Raw genomic sequence first — 20,575 nt, forward strand, 5'->3', positions numbered from 1 at the left:
GGATGAATCAGTCCGTGTCGGTACGTCCGATCGTTGGAAAGTAGCATACACAACGATGAACTGGTGATTTTAAGTACCCAAAGCTCGTTCTTGATTGGTCTTGCTAATTTCATGCACCGAGCTACAAATCTTGAACAGAAGGATTTGTGATTTAAGTCGCATACTTCTATTCCAACGCTTAATTGTCCCATATCCTATGGGATTCCCTATATACATGGGTCAAGTATGCGTAGAACGGCAGTTCATACAGCGATAAATTGAAAGTCGTTTGCTAACAAAATTTGGCTTTGCGCTTAAAAGCAACTGCAGCCACTGGCGTAGCCCTTGCACTGATGGTGGGTTCACTACATAATCACATCATCATCATACTTCTATTCCCACTTTTGGAATGGGTTCATTTCGAGAAACTTCATATGAACGCCGGGAGTGAAAACGATTATTAGGATACGACCGTCTCCGTGGTCTGACTGCAGTCAATAGTTTGCGCAGCTCCACAAACGAAATTGGCCTCATCAGTCCTACCTAAATAAGTCAAAAGAATGAAAATTTGAAAGTCTTTTCCTTCGGGAACTATTTTCTTTCTAAACTTGCTAATTGCTGAGTGAACGTCGATTTTTTCCCGTTTCGCTTTGTGCTAATATAAAGCTTGATTGCAACATATGAAATCTAAGTTAGGTGTTTTTGCGGCAGTCAATCGACAAGCTTCGACTTTTTTTTTAAATTTGAGATCGTTCCACGCTAATTTAAGACAGTTCCAGTGATCGGTTTAATTTTTCGTCGCACTTTTTCGACTTTTTAGACTCTATAATAAATTAGGTAGAGGATTTGCGTATCGACTTCGTCTCATCAGAATCCGACACTAACTTAGTGACAGAACTATATAGTATTCTTCCCTAACAAAGTTCAATTGTAACTAAATCAGGTGGGGGATTGACAGCAAAGTTAGGGGGTGGACGTAGCGTAGTTGGTAAATCGATTGCTTTGTACGCAGCGCACCTAGGTTCGGATCCGACCCCGCACATAGGGATAGAAATTTTTCATAAGAGATTTTTCTAACCTGAAGAGGCGAATGATCTTAAGGTTAAAACCTCTATACTGCCCACGATTACAAACCAGTCCCATAAAGATAGAAATTCCCATAGAAAACGGGACAAATATGCGATCATGGGAAGTATAATCGAAAAAAAAAATGACAGCAAAGTCTGACGAAATAGTAGCTAAAACAACTTTATGTTTGTTACTTTAACTTCGAACTATGTGTTTCCAGCTTCAATACAGTTTGTACAGCATTTACGTTTCCCTGCCATGGGAAGATATTCCCCAATCTCCCAGTTATTCTATCGACAAAAGGTTTAGTTCCGTTGATACGATTATGTGTCATTCTCCGAACAAATTTATCATCCTAATGTAGATATTTGCATAAATCCGACGTCCCAACAAACATCCTACAGGGGACCTAAGTAAATGCTTCCTCCTGTACACCGGAAAAAAAGGAGTGCGCAAAGATTTGTCCACATGGCGATCAACGGATCCTTCAATTTTTCTAATCTTTTAATTTACTAAATGCATATGTAGCGAAGAGTTACGCTATCAACCCAACAGCCCACGGAAACTCCTTTCGATGATTTTTTTTCTGCTGCAAAGTCTGTGCACCGTGTTTCTCGCTGGTGTTCCCTAAAACCCACATCACACATGTGTGCGGTGTCATAAAATTATTACTTTCCATAAATCTTGCTTACCCCTGCAAAGTTCCACCGTGCTTCCCTGCATCCAATCATCAATACCCTTCCTTTCTTTTCTCCTACAGCTTTACGTTCGCGTCCCGCCAGTTGAATCACATAATCCATTTCCGTGAGATTGAGCTGCTCACTTAAGGTTAACTTGAACTCTATTAGCCCCGCATGCCACTTTGGTATATTAGTAATAATCCCAAGTATACACATTCATCGCTTTCCACGTTGACGACGATGATGATGATGATGATGATGGCGATGGCGATGACTGAGGCTGTGGCCGCGTTACACACATGCTCGAATCAGCGCAGGGATATTTTGCAAGGATGGGATCGTGGTGAAATCATTTTATTGTTATGAATGCTTCCATCGATGGCACGAGGGGTCCACCAATTCTCAATTCTGACAGTCGGAAGACAATCTCTGTGCATTTGAAGCGGATTTCACTGGGGGTGAAAGAAAAAAAAACAAGTATTAATATTGGTCGGAGAAAGTCTCAACCATTAGGAATCGACCATCCCCTCACAAAGACGTTTCGACTGAGTGACATACAACAATTCACTTCAATTTCCTTCCCCCACCCACACTCAACCTTTTTGCTCACTTTCAGCCGTTCAATGCGCACCCCCGTGCAGGAGTCATGGATTTTAATACCTCAGCGCTTTCACTTTCCATCATCCGAGCCGAAAATCCGGTGGAAATTGATTTGATTGCCGAAATCACTGGCTGGTGTTTGGTTCGGATGCTGTGAGACCTGAAACAGTCCTGTCCTGTATGTGAAAGCATGTGGATTTTGGATCCTGCACTGTACTGTCCCCTTTTCGTTCAGCACCGATGCTGTCGAACCCTACCGATCCGGGGGCTGCTGCTGGTCTTCTACCATACATTGTCGTCACTGTCATAACGCTGCCTGCCTATGCCGATGACATCATGACGATGTAAATTTATTGAATTCACTTAGCGAAAATGAATTGCCATCCACCCTGCACCCCTCCGAACGAACACTTGCTTTCTTTTGTTGTCGCCTGTTGGCGGAGATGGGATGCATTTGTCATCATTTCGCGTAAATGAAGAACGGTGATGATGACTGTTTGACTAAATGAACCGGGCAATCAAATCATAATAGTTCAAAACAAAATGGTACGAAAAATTGATGGCGAAGAAGAAAACATTACCAAATACAATGAAATATTGGCAACGGACAATCATTGACATTCTCTGCTAATTCGCCATACGAGACGAGCTTTGGTAAGTTTAATATAAAAATATTCAAGGACTGTTTGATTTTTTATTACCTTAAACTTTAAAAAAAATTGTGACAATATCCCGGCCCTGCGTTCGGATGTCGTGAGGGGGTCTTCCGAACTCCCTTCTCAGGCGAGTATTTTGCTTTAAATGACGCTCCCTGAAAACCTTTTGGTTTCTAGCATGCTGACGGTAGCGCTGACGATTTGCGGCTATACTACCAAAACGTCAGAGGGCTAAGGACGAAAATCGAGGACTTGTACTTGGCTGCTCTTGACGGCGACTACGATATTTATGTTCTGACGGAAACTTGGCTTGATGATCGTATTACATCGTTGCAGCTCTTCGGGAATTCTTATGCGGTTTATCGTGCGGATCGAAGCGTACATAACAGTATTCATGGTCGAGGCGGGGGAGTTTTGATTGCTATTTCTTCCGCACTAGCCTCCTGTGAATTTGGTGTGGATAGTTCATCAAGCATTCAAGCTGTTTGGACGAAGATTACTACGCAGACGAAGAACTACTTTATTTGAGCTGTTTACATTCCTCCAGAAAAGCGACTTGACTGCACTATTACGCAGCTCCATCTAAACTCTATGGAACACGCTTCTTCTCAGGTAGATGCAAACGATGTGATAATAGTTCTTGGTGACTTCAACCAACCAGGACTGATGTGGGTTTCTTCTGGACGTGGATACGCTAACCCGTTATCATCGACAACAAATCCTGCCAGCCGCTTACTTCTGGACGGGATGGTTTTTCACGGACTAAATCATGTAAGCACGATTTCCAACCATCAATCCCGTTTTCTTGACCTTGTAGTTGTCAGTGAGAATGCTTTGCCTGAGTGTTCTGTGAGTGAAGCTTCCAGTGTGATTGTTCCTTTGGATAACTATCATCCCGCATTAGAAATAACCATTTCCATTATTAGTTCACCACAATATGAATCGGCGTAATTTGTTGATGTAAATGCTGCAGTCGATCTCTATAACCGATTACTCATTGACTGTGTTGAAAAATCCGTGCCAGAATATCAACCTCCCAAGAAGCCTTCCTGGTCTAACGCCATGCTTTGCAATCTGAAACGCATCCGTGCCAAAGCCCTACGTGCGTACACAAATCGTCGATGCCCTATTCTCAAGCGCTTTTTCGCACTCGCCAGTGATGAGTACCGCTGTTACAATAAATTGCTGTACAAAGGATATGTGAACCGCATCCAACAAAACATACGACGAAACCCGAAGGGATTCTGGGCTTTTGTTAAAACGAAGAGAAAGGAAAGGAGGCACAAATCCCCGACTACCTACGGGGAACGTGCCATTTAAGCCAATATATTCTGATTCCTGATGGCGAAGTAGCGACTACAAAGGCGGAAAAATGCTCCCTATTTGCCAGCTACTTCTCAAGTGTCTTCACTGAAAGTCATCTCGATCAATACAATCCTCGCTATCTGAACGAGAACAACGGTACATAGCATTTCAGTTCCAGAGCACAGTAGACATTTGCCTAACGCGAACATTTTTGGGTTTTTAATTCAAAAGATCGTTTGATCCTTCCCCAGAAAATTCACAATACTTCTCATTCGTAGTGGTATGTTTCCCACGCAATAGTGTCAGTTTTACGATTCAATATAAAACCTGGCTCTTACAGAGAGTCCAATCAACATCCAATTAATCCACTTTTATCAATATCCTTTGATATTTCCATTGTCACTCTCTTAATCGCCATGTTATTCAATTGCCCTAAAATAAAAAAAAATATGCATATAAATGTTTCATCAGCCTCTCGTTTGTCTGTAAACTGTGGCTTAAGCTTACAGGAAACAACCTCTGTACAATTTCATCATACACGAAATTCTGATGCACAACAGTTGTATTTGTATTTAAACGTATTTTTGTCTAAATGAACTAAACTAAACTAAACATAATTAAATTAGTGATAATACACGACGTCGAAACTGCGAAGAATTCATGAAGAAGTCGAAAATTTCAGCAAACTTGTTGAAGCGACGACTCATTGCTAAAATTGCACTATTGGTAGCGTAGTTAGTGCTGCGCATTTCAGAATGCAGCAGGGCTCGAGGGCAAAGAGAACGGGTAGGTGCGTAGAGGCTGGTAGCTCCGAATCATCATAATCAGGCAGCAGAATCTTCGACACGAAGGTAGCCTGTGCTGCACGCCTCCGATGAGTTAAAGTATTAAGTCCAAAAAGACGACAACGGTCCTCGTACGGTGGCAGGTTTAACGGATCATTCCACGGCAATTATATAACGCAGGGACGGATCGGAGGTATGCAGACTGGTTCGCAAAGCATACAGTAATGCCCAGTAATGATCATCTGAGCGAAGTGGTTGAAAAAGTCTCTGCACATCTCAAGTCTCAACGAGACTAGCAGATTAAATAAATTACTTTCGAAATCGAAAGACTTTCTGACGAAGATCTAGTACTCAACCGTCTTTTTGACACACACTTTCCAGACTGTACGGAGCCATCACTGACGACTGCCCATGAGTTTTTTACAGGTAGCTTTTATTGTTGAGTATTTGCTCGTAGAATTGTGAAAACCGAATCGATCAAATAAGCGATTGAAAGTTATGCTCCGTATAAGTGATCGGAAAACGATGGAATCATTCCAGTTCTACTCCAAAGAGAATATGAACACTTCAAGCATATTTTGTAATAAATTCTTGTAGTCTTGCAACAGGTCACATTCCATTAGCGTGGTGGAAAATAATTATGAAATTCATTTCCTAAGGTGGCCGCGAAACTTATGAGCAGGCAAAGAGCTTTAGAACGATCAGTCTGATCTCCTTCCTTTTCAAAACAACGGAACGTTTTATCGACCACTACATTCGGGATGTTAGCTTGAGCGAGCACCCGCTGCAATGCAACATGTATATCAGCGAAGGAAGTCTACCATCACACCCTGTTACCCAATGTTATCTACAGCTTTTTCGCAAAATTTTAGTTGTTTTTCTTGACATTGAAGGTTCTTCTGACAACGCGTCTTTCGATTCCATTTTGGAAGTAGAGGTCATGAATACCTTCATATATCACGAACTGGATACACGCAATGCTTAGCAACCGACATCTGTGCTCGTCGTTAAGACAAGTAGAGATAAGGAAACTGAGCGTCTGCGGATGCCCTTAAGGTGGTGTGCTGTCACCACGTCTATGAAACCTTATCGCTGATAGATGTTTCCGGTACACAAGAAAAATGACAAAAGCAATATCGTGAACTACCGGGGAATCACTTCGCTGAGAGTTGAGTCAAAAATCTTCGAATCGCTTATCAACGAGGTGCTGTTTTTTGCTAGTAAACATTACATAAAACCGTGTCAGCACGTATTCTTCCCTGGTCGATCGGTAGAGACGAATTTAGTTAGCTTCACATCGTTTTGCATTGAAAACATATCCAGGAAACACCAGGTGGACACGGTCTGCACAGATCTTAAGGCCGCTTTCGACACAGTTAACCATGAGATATTGCTTGCAAAGCTTGATAAACTAGGATGTACCTCGAGATTCTGCCACTGGCTTCGATCCTACCTTGTTCACCGCGAGTGCGTCGTGCAAATTGGTGACAACGTGTGGAATTTGCAAACATCGTCTGGTGCCCTTATCATGCAACGTGGAGTGAAAGGATTGAAGCTGTCCAGTGCAAATTTATACGATATGCTTTACGTCAATTGCCTTGGAATGATCCGCTGAACCTGCCACCATATGAGAACCGCTGCAGACTATTAGGACTACATACTTTGCAAGAACGTAGACATACTTTGCAGGCCGTTTTCATATCAAAGCTTCTGTTGGCTGAGTATGATATTCCCGACCTCCTTGGACAAATCAACCTCTACGCCTCAAACCGTGTTCTTTGCCCTCGGACATTACTACACATCGAAATGCGAAACACCAACTACGCTGCTAATAGTCCGATTTTAGCGATGGTTCGACGCTTCAAAGAGCTTGCCGAGCACTTTGACCTCAATTATAATTCATCACAATTTCGTCATCGTTTAGGGTTACATTAGGTTAGTTACCTTTAGTTTAGTTCATTAAGACTTAGTGTCAGATGAACACAAATTTTAAATGCAAATACAAATACAAATCACTCTAATGGCTTGTTAGGTCCTCATCGCGTACACATCGTTTGAAAACTAATCAAAATGGTTTATGCAGTAGAGACTGTTTCGCATTTCCTGGTTTAAATAATGCAGGGTTTTCCAAAACAAATTAATCAACATTTGTAAACAATAAGCCTTAAAAATACTAAGCTCGAAAAAATATGCAAATTTATTAAATGAAGCTTTGTGAATGCTCTGAATTTCTGACTTAGTGTCAGATGAACACAAATTTTGGAATATAAATAAATCATCTAGAAAGGCCATTACATGGTCAACACCCTCTCAATATTGAAATATTTTTACTCCAAGTCATTATTATTGTTCTTTATTAGTACATTAACAACATAAAGGGCGAACACGAAATTATTGCAACACATTCAACAGGGCATAACTTTTTTACCATTGGGTAAAAATCAACCAAATTTTGCACACTTTCTCATTGATGTGTATTGTTTACATGCTGTCAAACTCGAAGTCGTGATTTCGATTCAACGAAAATGGAGGTGAAACGCGAGTCGAGAGAACAAATTCTTTCCAAACACCTGGAATTTCCTGACCTGTCGCACCGGCAGTTGGGAAAAATGTTGAACATTCACCATTCAACCGTCTCCAGAGTGTTGAAGCGGTTGACGTTGGACCACGGCATAGGAGCTGGAAGAAAACCGGGACCAGAGAACAAAAAGACGGAGGGAAAGGTGAAGCGGATGATTAAAGCAAATCCCAACGTCTCAAGCCGTGATGTCGCAGAGCTACGTCCAGAATGCAAAGAAGAGAGCTCGACTACATACATACAAGGTACAGAACTTTCCAAACCGCGATGAGCGGCAACAATCGACGGCTAAAACTCGGGCACGGAAGCTCTACGAGAAGATGCTGACAAAATATGGCTGCTGTGTGATGGACGACGAAACGTATATAAAAGCCGATTTTAGGCAAATTCCGGGGTTGGAGTTTTTCACCGGCAAGAGCAAGTTCTATGTGGACGACAAATTTAAGAAGAAGAAAATGTCGAAGTTCGCCTCCAAATATCTCATTTGGCAGGCCATCTGCTCTTGCGGACTGAGGAGTGAGCCTTTCGTGACAAAGGGCACAGTAAATGGCGAGATCTACAAATCTGAGTGCCTCGATAAGCGCCTTTTGCCGTTCTCGCAGCAGCACGACGAAGCCCCGCTATTTTGGCCAGATTTGGCATCATGCCACTATTCTAAAAGTGTCCTGGAGTGGTATGAGGCCAATTCTGTCCATTTTGTTCCAAAGGACATGAATCCGCCAAACTGTCCGGAGCTGCGCCCGGTGGAGCAGTACTGGGCAATGATGAAGCGGGAATTTCGGAAGAGCAAGAAGACAGTCAAAGACGAGAAGGACATGTTAAGAAAATGGAAAAAAAAACTGAGAAACTGGTACCGGATGACACTGTAAAGACTTTGATGGAGGGCATCAAGCGAAAATGCGTTCAATTTTACACTCAAGGCTCCATCGATTAACTTTTCTTTTGATTTTTAAAGTAAATATATGTATAAAACTACCCTAAAATTTTGGTTTGATTTTAAACATTATAAGAAAATTGGCATGACATTTTCGGTGTCGCAATAATTTCGTGTTCGCCCTTTATGGAACATAATCGAAAAAATCTTGAATTACACGTCAAATTGAAATTATGTATTTTTTCAATAAAGAAAATTTGGCTCAATACGAACAATCAATTTCAAAAGCTAAAATAGTAATTTCATGCAAAATCTTCGCTAACGTCGCTTACCACTACGAAGCAACTTGTCCAACAGCGTAAGTTGTTTGTTACTTCACATTCTTCACTCATACTAATATTTTTTCTATCCAAGCTTAATTCTGTGCTTCAAGGAATCACTGAAGATGATCATTTTCACTTTCACATATTCTACTTTAAATTTGCTAATAACCACTACGATTTTCTACCTTTCAAAACAACAAGCTTTCGTATCAACAAATAAAATCATGGCATGTTATGATATTTTATCTCGATGGAATATTTCGATCCTAACCACACGTTATTCTTTATGAGGAGAAAAACACGATTAACTTCAACTACCTTACCCTTGACCTTACCAGAAACTTGCGAAGAAAATTATCCACTAGCTTGCTTCGATGATGTGCACATTTTATTGCAATGCATGCATTATCCAGAACCTTTTCGCTACAAAGAATCACCAAAGCTGATCATTTTCACTTACACATACTCTGCTTTAATTTTCCACCTTTCAAAACTACGAATAAAATCATGGCTTGTTATGATCTGGGAGGGAGAAACAGACTCAATAAATGTGAATGTCATAGCCAGCCAGAACGAAACTGTCACTCCGAGCCACAAAAAAGTGTTCATCGAGGAAATGAGAGTATTGTTATCATATGCTTGCTTGAAAATGTTTCCGAACGATGAGTTTCCTTGATTTTTTGTCTAGATTGGGTGTAGCAGTAAATATTACCATTATCAAATAAATTGTATTTCTATTAGAAAAACTCTAGAAAGAGAACTGCGGAGACTCCATTTTGGATCGATTGGATTCGCGTTTAGCTGTCAAAAAACGAATCCAATCGAACATTGCCTATCCTTATAACATTGGACGTGTTGCCATACAATGCCGGGGCAAACGTTGCCAAAAATGCTGTTTTTCTCTCCACAGTTCTCTTACTAGAGTTTTTCTAATTTCTATGTATTCAATGATGAATAAGAATTTAGATGCGTTCAAAAGTTTCGAGCATCGTTTTAAGACAATATTGCGATCTTGCTATAATGTAAAATAAACGCTAATTTTATATGAAAATTTCGAATAATATTTACATTTTAATGAATTAATCAAAATACCAGACAAAACGACAGTTTATGAACATAAAGAGGTAATGGTCACTATAAAAAACAACTGGAGGGGGATTCAACAAAAGCGTCTTTTTCTCTTGAATCTTTATAAATCTTAATAAGTCTTTATGGTGTTTGAATTATGTAATTTATCTGTATCGTCGCCTACAAGCTCAATGAACTACGCCTAAAATATATTTTATGCTTGTTATGAAACCAGTTATGGAAATGAGACGACGCTGTAAATGTACTCTACTCCAAGAAGTGGGAATATAGAATCAAAAAATATGCTGTGACGTGCACGTTTTTTGGTAATTCAAAAATACTTTTTGGTTTAAAATAATTTATGTCATCTTTCTATTTAAAACATGTGATAAAAGCTATTTTCATATCTACAGTAAAGACAAATAATAATGGTGTAAATCGTGCGAAGAAAGTTTTAAAAATTTGTGTCTTATTTAACAATTTTAGGGCATGTTCAGGAGCGTTTTATTTTGTATAGGAGTTTCAAAGTAGAACTGGAACTGAAACATCCACATCCCCAGCGTTTTGTTTTATAATTTCGAACAGTTTTGTTTCAAAATTTAAAACTGTTATACGACTCCGCTCTATTTGTTGCTGATTTTAAAACACGTTTAGAACTGTGTTTTAAATGCATGCAAAGTTTTCAGCATAGACACTTAGAACCGATAGACTGAGGAAAAATAAATTTGAATGCAGTAACGCTGAAGGCATGGCGAGACATGAATTTTAAACTGAGTAGAACACCCGCCAAAACTGCTGCTGGGGACAGAAAGTTCCAGTTTTAAAATTTTCAGTTTTATATTATAGAACTGTCAAAATTATAAATCTAAAACTGAAACACTCCGGAACATGCTCTTAGAATGAAAGAGGTCTTGCTAGTCAGATTTGACGGTTCTCCAGTTTTAGGGTTGCCACCTCTTGAGAGGCTTTAACCCGGAGATTTTCACTGATCTGAGGGGGGGTGGATTTTGAGTGGAACGAGACAGAAATTGGAATCAAAGCGATTGCTAGGCATTTTAGAGCACTTTAATCGCTTTTTATTACCACGTTAAAGTAAAACTATAAATTTTTCACGCTTGAGGACGGTTTTATCGGTTTAATGTGGTGTAGTATTTCACTTACCTGACTAAGTGCCAAGAATACAAAAGCACCAGCTACTCTCACTGTGGAGGTCGAACGAGCATTGCCTCCTCCACAACTAACAGAAGAAGAAGAGCAAAGGAGGCAGAGCTGCGACATCACACTATGTGGTGTCGGTTATTCGTCACCAACAAATTTTAATTTCGCAGCAAAGGGGCAAAACTCACCTCCCTAGCCCAGCTGCTGGAGTAGCAACAACACCGCAAGAACTCGTTTGATGTTGACCTAGTCAGTTGGATTAGAACAAATCTGCCAGACCTTAGTGCAGCTGGTGATAAGCACCACTAAGAGTAAAATGATTTGGTAAAATTGCAGTAAAATAACTTTTTTACACCATTTTGAGCGACTTAGTGGAATGTAACATTTCAATTGTAGCACATAGCGAAATTTTACTTTCCGTCGCGCATATGGCTTACCGAACGAGCAGCCGCTGGTCCCCTAAGACGATTTCGCTAGATTTTCAGAGCAGCGTGCACTAGCGCGACTTCCGGAAGGTTAATTTGCAGTAAATTTTATTTGTTTTTCATTTTCATTGCTTTGTGAAAGAAATTAGCAATATTTGGTGAACTCTTCGCCACCTTGAAACGAAGGGTTAGTAGGGGAAAATAAATCTGAACCAGAGTAATAGTTTATTTAGACTTTTTAAATATTTTGTAAAGAATCAATTAATTCCAAAAAAATTAACCTATGCTTCTTCCCACCAAACCCGGAGAAATTGATGTAAAACCCGGAGACCCGGAGATCGCTCCCGAAAACCGGAGTCTCCGGGTCAAACCCGGAGGGGTGGCAACCCTATCCAGTTTAAAGTTTCTTTTGAGAGTATACTGAGAAAATGAAAATCATCAACGGCTTAGATGCATGCTAATATATATAAACAAAGTTTCGAAAAAAATTGGCAAGTTGCTTCGATATGAATTTTGACATCGACATATTTTTAATGTTCGGGTGCTCATGCAGCTTAATCTGATGATCCGAATCATGAAAAAAATCCATTTCTATCTATTAGTTAAAATCTTACACTTCGAAAGTTATTTGCAAAATAACCTTGGCTAAATTTGACAGTTCGACGGTTAAAATTGTTGGATGATGTAAAAAGAAAGGCGGAAACAGTTTTCTATACTTTATTTAGGTTGGCAATATTTTTCAGTAGTAAATAATGGGGAAATATAAAAACGAAAACATGTTATATCAAACGTTTTTTCGGTTATTTCATTATGTGGATATTTATGTTCCAAGGCTGCAGCCGTACCTATCTACCTATCAAATACCTATGCATTGGTCAACATTTCACAAATCAGATAAACATGCCTCTACCGGCGAGTTTCCTTATTCAAGGATTCTGTTAGTTAAATTTTTATAAAATTAAATTCTATTTTTCAGATTGAATTTAATATTGTATCGGTTTTTATAATCAGTGTAAGAATTTTTTTAGGAAACCGTGGTAGAATGGAGGAGAAGATCGGCACAAAAATCCTATTTTAAAAATAGAAGATTAGACACATCGTTCCGAAATATGTCTCTTTTCACTCGAGTACTGGAAGCAAACTGTTGTCTGACTTTATCTTCAAATCAATGTAAAGCACCCGAAAAAAAAAACATTCACTGATTTTATACTGTCCCAAGATCCTTTCCATCACACGATTGAAGTCATGTGCCGGTAACACGCTTGCATCAATGACACGCAAAAAGAAATTTGCTCATTTATGCGTCGCCCACCTTGATTGATTTTGGCTGTCGAAAGTTTTTTTGCTTCTTGACAAGTGCTATTATTTACACTTCGTGCGTAGTGTCTGTTTCTCCCTCCCAGGTTATGATATTTCAACACAACGGCTTATTTTGATAACCACCACACCATCTATGACGCCAAACATGATCGAACTTGAAAAAAGCAGCAGCGTCTGATCAATAAGCTATGATCAAATTTAAACCCAGTTGCGCCCACTCTCCGTATTCCATATTTTCAGCTTCTAGCACTCACTAATTCAAGTTTTTTTTTCGCTGAACAATTTCCACTTTAATTTATGCTTAACCGCGCACTCGAACCGACTGTCGCAACACTTCCCGAAAAGCCGCGATCCTGTTTTCAAATTAGTTTAATGATATTAACACTAAAATGGAACACGAATTCAAATTACAATTCCAATTGTCTGCAGTCGTACGCGAAGCCATCGCACAGCTCTATTCTAACAGGGCATTTAAACTAAACTAAACGAATGAGACCAGCGACTAGATTAGCGAGCGGATAACGCGACGAGATGACGCTAAACAAGAACGAACATGCACAGCGCAGCGCGCTGGTCGATGAGATACCAGTTGCATTCACTTGAGTGGATATGGTGAGTGTGTGCGATGAAATTTCGTTCATCTCACCTGTGGTGCCCAGCTGTGGCTGCGCTGTTAGTGTGGGTACCGCACTTTTAGCTATGCATAATACACTTATACCCATTTAGAAAAAATATATTATTAGTCGGGGTTGTGTGTCATTCTGATATGTTAATTTATCGTATTGGAGTATTTGCCTGTGTATGTTGAACATATGCGTAATATTTTTTTGGTATAAGTCCGTAAAATAAAACGATTAGCCCCCCTAGTAACAAGTGAGGTTTAATGGTAGTTTTATGGCCACTGATAAAACTTAGATTGCACTTGTACCGTGCTATATAACTTCAATTCTTACTTGGGCCCATATCCCAGGAATTTTGAACGACCAAGAAGATGAGCTTACAGAGTGCAAGTGCTGGCGGCAGCGAAATTAACCGCATACATATTTCCTGTTATAACATAGTTACAAATTGTTCTTCGTTCTTTTCCTAACAGTTTTATAATTAATTTTTCGTGATATAGTACTGGAGTACAACCGAAGAGCAACCGGATTTAATTTGATCCTGCATTTTCCCAGCAGCATCACAATTTTTTTGGAAAGACCTGTAGTAATTGCGAACCCAGTAACGTTCGATCACTGAAAAAAATCCAAACGTTAAATCTATTTGCCTCAAACCGCTTAAAATTCATATGAAAAAGGAATGCTATTGTTATCACGCGCACACATACCTTCTATGTGTCAACTGTATAAACTATATATGCACACACATAAGTTATATGTGCATATTGTTATAGAATGGGGTTTTATGTGCCTAATAGTTATGAAATGTGAATGTAAGATTAATATTTCTTGTAAATACACACATTAGGTTTATGTGCCAGCAAATAGTGTCTATATGCCTCCGTTAATTGCAAAAATCTATGTGTAAAATCAATAGGCATAACGTTTACTTTTTTTTGAGTGATGGGCCGAAGCAGGGGCGATTCGGTGGAATGATGTTTTTATCAACGACATCTATACCCTTTTCCGTAAGCCATTTGGTGTAGTGCCCCGAAGCTCGATCCTGCCATGCATTGAAGGGGTACTGTGCTTCTCATATAAAGGCAGCAACCTCTTCTGCAGAAACTCTAATTGATAGATTTCCGCATTTATTAATCCGATTGTGAAAAAAGTGGTCTAGCCGCAGGAACATAGTACTTGCTATATCAGCACTATTCGACCAAATTTCTTCACTTTAATCTACTAGTCCTCTCTTACGACGAGAGTATAATATTGTGTATCTGTAAGTGTTTTTGAGTTGTTTTCCACATAGGTTTGTACGTCCAACAAAATGGAATTTCCGTGTCCCATCTAGCGCCCTATGACAGGTGATGGAAAACAAATCGTTATCCACACTAATACAGTTACAGATTGGATAGTACGGCATAGGGAGCAAACACTCAATCAAATGCGGTAAGGTTATAAATACAGGTGCCGCGTGTTCGTTTCAATCATTAGTTGCTCGCATTTCAAACGAGCGGTATCATGACTATAACGTCCGGACGGTACGATGAGGAGCAGATACTATGGATTTTCGGCAGCGGTGCCATTAGCTCGCACACAATTAAACCATGTACGAATCTTCCGCATGCCAATGTCACTTGGGTGGGTGAGTTTTGGATTGAGTTGAACACTGCAGCTTGCGGCGTGTGTGAATTTGCGTTGGGATAAATTAATTTTGTTTTATACTTGTGTGTACGCTGGGTTGGAATTCTCATTCCAAAATATTTTCGACGGGGTTTGTATGTACCCGTGGTAATTAACCTATTAGTACACACTTTTCAAGGTTCGGAAATTAGTGATGCGTTTCGTCATTAAAAATGTCTTACTCCACTATCTGGGGCTAGATGTCATTCTAAAATCTAAAATATGTCCAATGTAACGAAACTTTATAAGATTTACACGCCCATAACCCCGCTATTGGAAGATAGATTTTACTCATTTATATGCCAGCCGTAGCAGAATCAGGTACCCCAACTAACTTAAATATTAGTGATATTATAATATCTATCCAATAACAATAGTTTTTTTTTAAGATCTGTAAAATTCAAAAGTTCACGAAAAAAGGGAAAATTGCCATTCATGAAACATCTTTTTTCAGGCAGAACCGTCAATAGGAAGCACCTAAGTGGCTCCATCAAACACGAACAGTTATAGAGGTACGGCGTGTCAGTTTGAACCATTTGTTGCTCGCCAGCTAAACGAGCAGCAGCATCATGACGTCCGGACGGTACAATAAGCGGTAGACGCTATAGGCTTTCGGCAGAGGGAGCATTAACCCGCACACAGCCAAACCGTGTACGAATCTTTCGGGTGCCAGTATGCAAAGTCCATCATGAGTTCTATCCCCTAATTAAAACGTGTGTACGCGATCTGCAGAGTAGGCTAGGTGGGTCCGCATTGAGTTCAACAGTACAGGGTGCAACGTGTGTGCGCTGCTTGAGAGCCTGCGTCGGGTGATTATTTTTTTGCTTATGTGTTCGTTGGGCTCGAATTTTCACGCCAAAACTGTATTCAACGATTTGCAGATACGCAGGGCAATAGACTCATTTATTGCCACACACGTTTCATATTTCGGATATACGTGATACGTTTTTATTACTAAAGTATCTGACAACAGGCATCTGTAGGTATTTCTAAAGCACGGGCGGACTGAACTTGTTTCGCGCCTACTGAAAGGCGACAGTTTGTTGGAAATGTTGGTTAAAGTCGCTGAATTCCTCTGGTTCAATCATTTGTATACCATTTATCTGTCTGTGTCATTTCAAACGAGCAAATTAAATTAAGCAACAAATAGAACGACAGTGTATGACAATTTAAATTTTTAAACAAAACGCTATACTAGGGATGCAATTGTTTTGGTTCTAGCTCCTCAATGAAACACCTATATAAAGTAAAACGCTGCGGAACTACTAAGTTCATTGTTTGAGTTCCGAACTAGATCCGGTTTAATTCTAAAATTGTCAATATTCCAGATTTGCACGGTAATAAGACTGTAATTTATTATATAATTTTATTTGTTCATTCATCAATTGCTTAAGAAACACTTAACCTAAAGATTGTTTACATAAGCTCATTAGTACATTATTGAAAATTTAATTGGAAAATGGTTTAATTCGTGGAAGAACTGAATATTTCCTTTGGCGAACGTGCGCTTCCTCATCACAGTCCTTAATATGCTTGTTTTGTATATGTTTTTTACAAACATTTTTACAGTTTTCACTTAGATTCTTTGATCCTCCTTGCTATTATAATTTTAGTTGCTTTGTTTGTTTTTATGACTTATTTTATATTTTGTCTTTTGAGCATGGTGGTAGCTTCAATCATTTGTAAAAAAATATTTAGCTACCTAGATTGGGATTGGAAAGCGCAATTTTGTTGCAATACAGTTAAATTAGCAATTCAAAATAGATAAAAAATAAACGAATACCATTTCTGTCGACTATCTTGGGTGCACTGCTTTCAGCTTCTTGTGTTAATTTCTCTTCTTGGTTGTGAGCAACAGTCAGGTTTATCCTCTACCGCTTGCTGACCATTCCGCCTGCCTTTTCCCTCGCTTGTTTTTGTTTTCAATTTTGTCGTCGCTAGAGCTTTGATTTTCGCCATTGCCATGTTTAGTGCGTTTTGTGTTTTCGAGTGACTCTGGTAAAACGGTCTTGTTTCTGGTTTATTTCTTCCTTAGGTATGTTGACTATTGGCATGGGGACACCGTGGAATATTGTTTTTTTCTTTGGCCGGCTGTTTTTGGTGTATCAGCAAATATCGAAGGCTGTTTGGTGGTGTTGGTTGGTTGTAGTAGATGAATTTTCTTTAGCTGTTTTGGCGCATGACTTACCGTAGTGTGCCGTCTGGCTACAGAACTGGCACGTGGGCGTCTTCCCAAGGTACGTGCGTAGGGTTCTTTGTATGCAGTTAACACCTTGAAATGATCTACCCTTTAAAGTCAAGTAAGACGATATAGGTTGGTTCAGCTGGTTGGTTCGGAATTCTAGGATGAGGATTACGAGATACACTAGGTTTAAGTTTAGTCGGTTGGCTTAACAACTACTACAAACCAATCCGAATCCACCACGAGCCAGCAGGCAACGCACAGTGGTCGGAAATGCCAAAAACGTCACTAGAGGCCAAACCATTGAATATATTCATAGGGTATCTTTGGAGGAATTGTTCGTATGAATATTCCCTCACAATCTGATAAAAATTAAATTGAGGCATGGCTTACTATGATTTAACTAGAAAAATTAACTTTTTATACTGACGTGGTAGAAAGTTGGTGTCTTCGACAAAGTTTTAGGAATGCTCATAATGAAGAAATTTGTTGAACAACTGGAGCTTGTAGGACATAATGTTATCGATTTATAAAGCGTTTTCTAAGGCAAACCCCTTAAATTTAGCTTTCTAATTTGGTTTTTTCGCTGTGACTTTTCGTGCAAACGATGTTCCAGACAAATGTTGAGGTATTAAAACCACATTATATTGTTGAAGACTGCATGTAAAAATTAAATTATTGTTGAACACTGCATATAAAAATTTCACCTGAAATCGGCGCACACCTATTGCAAAAATATTCGTTCGTTTTAGAGTTATTGAAGAATTTTAAATTTTTTTTACACCAAGTTCAACAACGTATAAAAGAGAAAGGTGCAAACCAAGAGCAGGTACTATTTTCAATGTCCGGACTATGCATAATAAAGGTAAGAAGGATTTAAGCTCATTTTGTAATGTTTTTTACTTGGTTTTTTTTACTTACAGTCTTCAACAATATTATGTGGTTTTAATGCCTCCACATTTGTCTGAAGCACGGTTGCCATTGAAAACGCTTTACAAATCGAGAACATTAAATCCTACAAGTTCAACTAGTTCAACAAAATTCTTTATTACGAGCATTTCTAAAACTTTGTCGAAGACACCAACTTTCTACCTCGTCAGCAAAAAAAAGTTATTTTTTTAATTTGATCGTAGTAAGCCATGCCTAATTTTAATTTTTATCAGGTTGTGGGGAATATTCTTACGACCAATTCGTCCAACGATACCTCGTGAATATATTCGATGGTTTGGCCTCTAGTGAATTAAGTTCACGTTTTTGGGGTTTCCGTCTACTATGCAGCGGTGTCTTTTGATGACTCCTTCTCGAGAGCAAACATGTACCCAATTTGTTTAGCAGAGTTGTCTGGTTCACAAGACTAGGTCCAGGCCTCTGAAAAAATCTTCAAAGTTTGAGGGTTTCTGTACGTTTCTTTTAAAATAAACGTTAAAAACTTAACCACCCCCCCCCCTCCCCTGAGAATTTTTTGCGCACGGGCCTGCATTAATTTATTCTATTTTCTTAGTCATATATCTTTTTGGTTTAGTTTCGAGTTTTCTGCCTCTTACAGGCAACTCATCCAAGGAATAGTGTTCCCCAAACCTGTTTATGATGAATTTTGCACTCGCGTGATGAATTCCAGAGCACTTCGTCAATATTCGCATAGTTACAACCTTTTCACTTAACCATGTGTCCAAAACCTCAATTTTAAATTCATTATCAATGAGCGACATTTTAGAAACAAAAAAATCACAAAAAAGTAAACAATGGAAAGATGACAGTCAACGCACAGCATGCTGTGATGAGCAAATTAAATCCATCACAAACACGTGCGCAAACCGCATATGTATGCGCCATGGAAAGTATGAGAGATGGAACAACTAGTAACAAATGGTAATTATTCCTATCCTATTGTAATAATTCAAACCTGAAAGGAAAATTACCCTTATGTATTGGTACTGGTAGTTGGATTCACGCGTCAGAACTCTATCACAATCTGGGAGCTTTCTTTCTATAAATCTCTAAGCATTTATACTGTTAGATTTACCGTCACAAGTCCATGTTGATTGCATTGACATTGCTCTGATGTAACACAAAAAAAAATGCTCTCACCTCCGTGACAATGCAAGGCGTGCGCACTCGCATTGCCGTGACCAGGATTCGAACCTGGGTTACTACGGCCACAACGTAGGGTCCTAACCACTAGACGATCACGGCTACTGGGAGAACTGCTTTGTAAGACTCCGTATTAGCAATATGTACAATGTTGCGGACTGCGGAGAGAAAACAAAAACCCCGTTTCAAAGTGATGCAATCACACCATATGTCACGATAAGCAAGAGCGACGATTAGCACAGCAATCCGAAGAATCATCGGCATCACTGAAAACACGCTGCAGCGAACGCCGCCGCCGCCGCCACAGGCGTGCGTTGGCGACGCAGAAAGAAGAAAGTGAATTTAGTGTTTAAATTATGCAGTCGCTAACAGGCGTCTCAAATACCTTCTTGTACTGTGTACGATGTCGTAGCAATTAACATTTTAGTTCAAAGTCGACGCCAATCAGCCAACCAGTGCGCAGCAGTGGGGCGCGCTAATCGTATTGTGAAGTGAAGCCGACTGAATAAAAAATAAAGTGCGGCGATGTTCCCAATTTAGTAAGGTACAAGGTATCAATACTGTCAGTAATGGTGGTCAGCCCTTTTTCGCCTTTCCTAAGCCGCTTTTTTCGGTTGAGAAACGGAACATGGATCGAAGATAGGAGTGATGCTCAATACATCACTTACATACCAAAATTACCTGGTACGGTGCGTAACAGGTTCAAAATGGATGCATCATAAATCAATCAAATGATACACTGAGTAGTATCTAGATAATAATCAAGCATCTCGTCTGTGATAATGATAACGGCGAGGGCCACTCGAGAAGTTTATGCGATTGAACTATTTTCGCAAAGCAAACCTAAAGTGAGCTACGCAACAAGCAGTCGTGGCCGAGCGGTTAAGGCGTCTGACTAGAAATCAGATTCCCTCTGGGAGCGTAGGTTCGAATCCTACCGACTGCGATTTTTTTTGTGAAAGCAAACTTTTTTTTCACTTTCGCTCGTTCAAAATCAAATCAATATGTATACATCACATTCAAAACAATGCGAGCAAAAGTTTTTTCTTTCTAGATCACAGGTGGCGCCGAATATCTTCTACGCATTTGATGAGCACGGCGCGATTCACCTTAATCTCGTTTCTTGTGTTCTTCGCTCGGTGCCCCAACCCGTTATATATTTTGCACTTTGCGCGACAGCGAAATGTCTTTTGGCAGA

General features: G+C 39.6%; 2 non-coding genes across 2 annotated transcripts; one reads left to right on the forward strand and one right to left on the reverse strand.

Annotated features, from left to right (window-relative positions):
* Nucleotides 1–19,407: 19,407 nt before the first annotated feature.
* Nucleotides 19,408–19,479, reverse strand: Trnah-gug (transfer RNA histidin (anticodon GUG)). Its single transcript has one exon. It is a non-coding gene; the product is annotated as a tRNA-His (tRNA).
* A 762-nt stretch (nucleotides 19,480–20,241) lies between these two features.
* On the forward strand, nucleotides 20,242–20,323 carry Trnas-aga (transfer RNA serine (anticodon AGA)). Its single transcript has one exon. It is a non-coding gene; the product is annotated as a tRNA-Ser (tRNA).
* Nucleotides 20,324–20,575: the final 252 nt, after the last annotated feature.

This window comes from Topomyia yanbarensis, chromosome 1 (assembly GCF_030247195.1).
Source record: "Topomyia yanbarensis strain Yona2022 chromosome 1, ASM3024719v1, whole genome shotgun sequence".
Taxonomy (NCBI): Eukaryota; Metazoa; Arthropoda; class Insecta; order Diptera; family Culicidae; genus Topomyia; species Topomyia yanbarensis.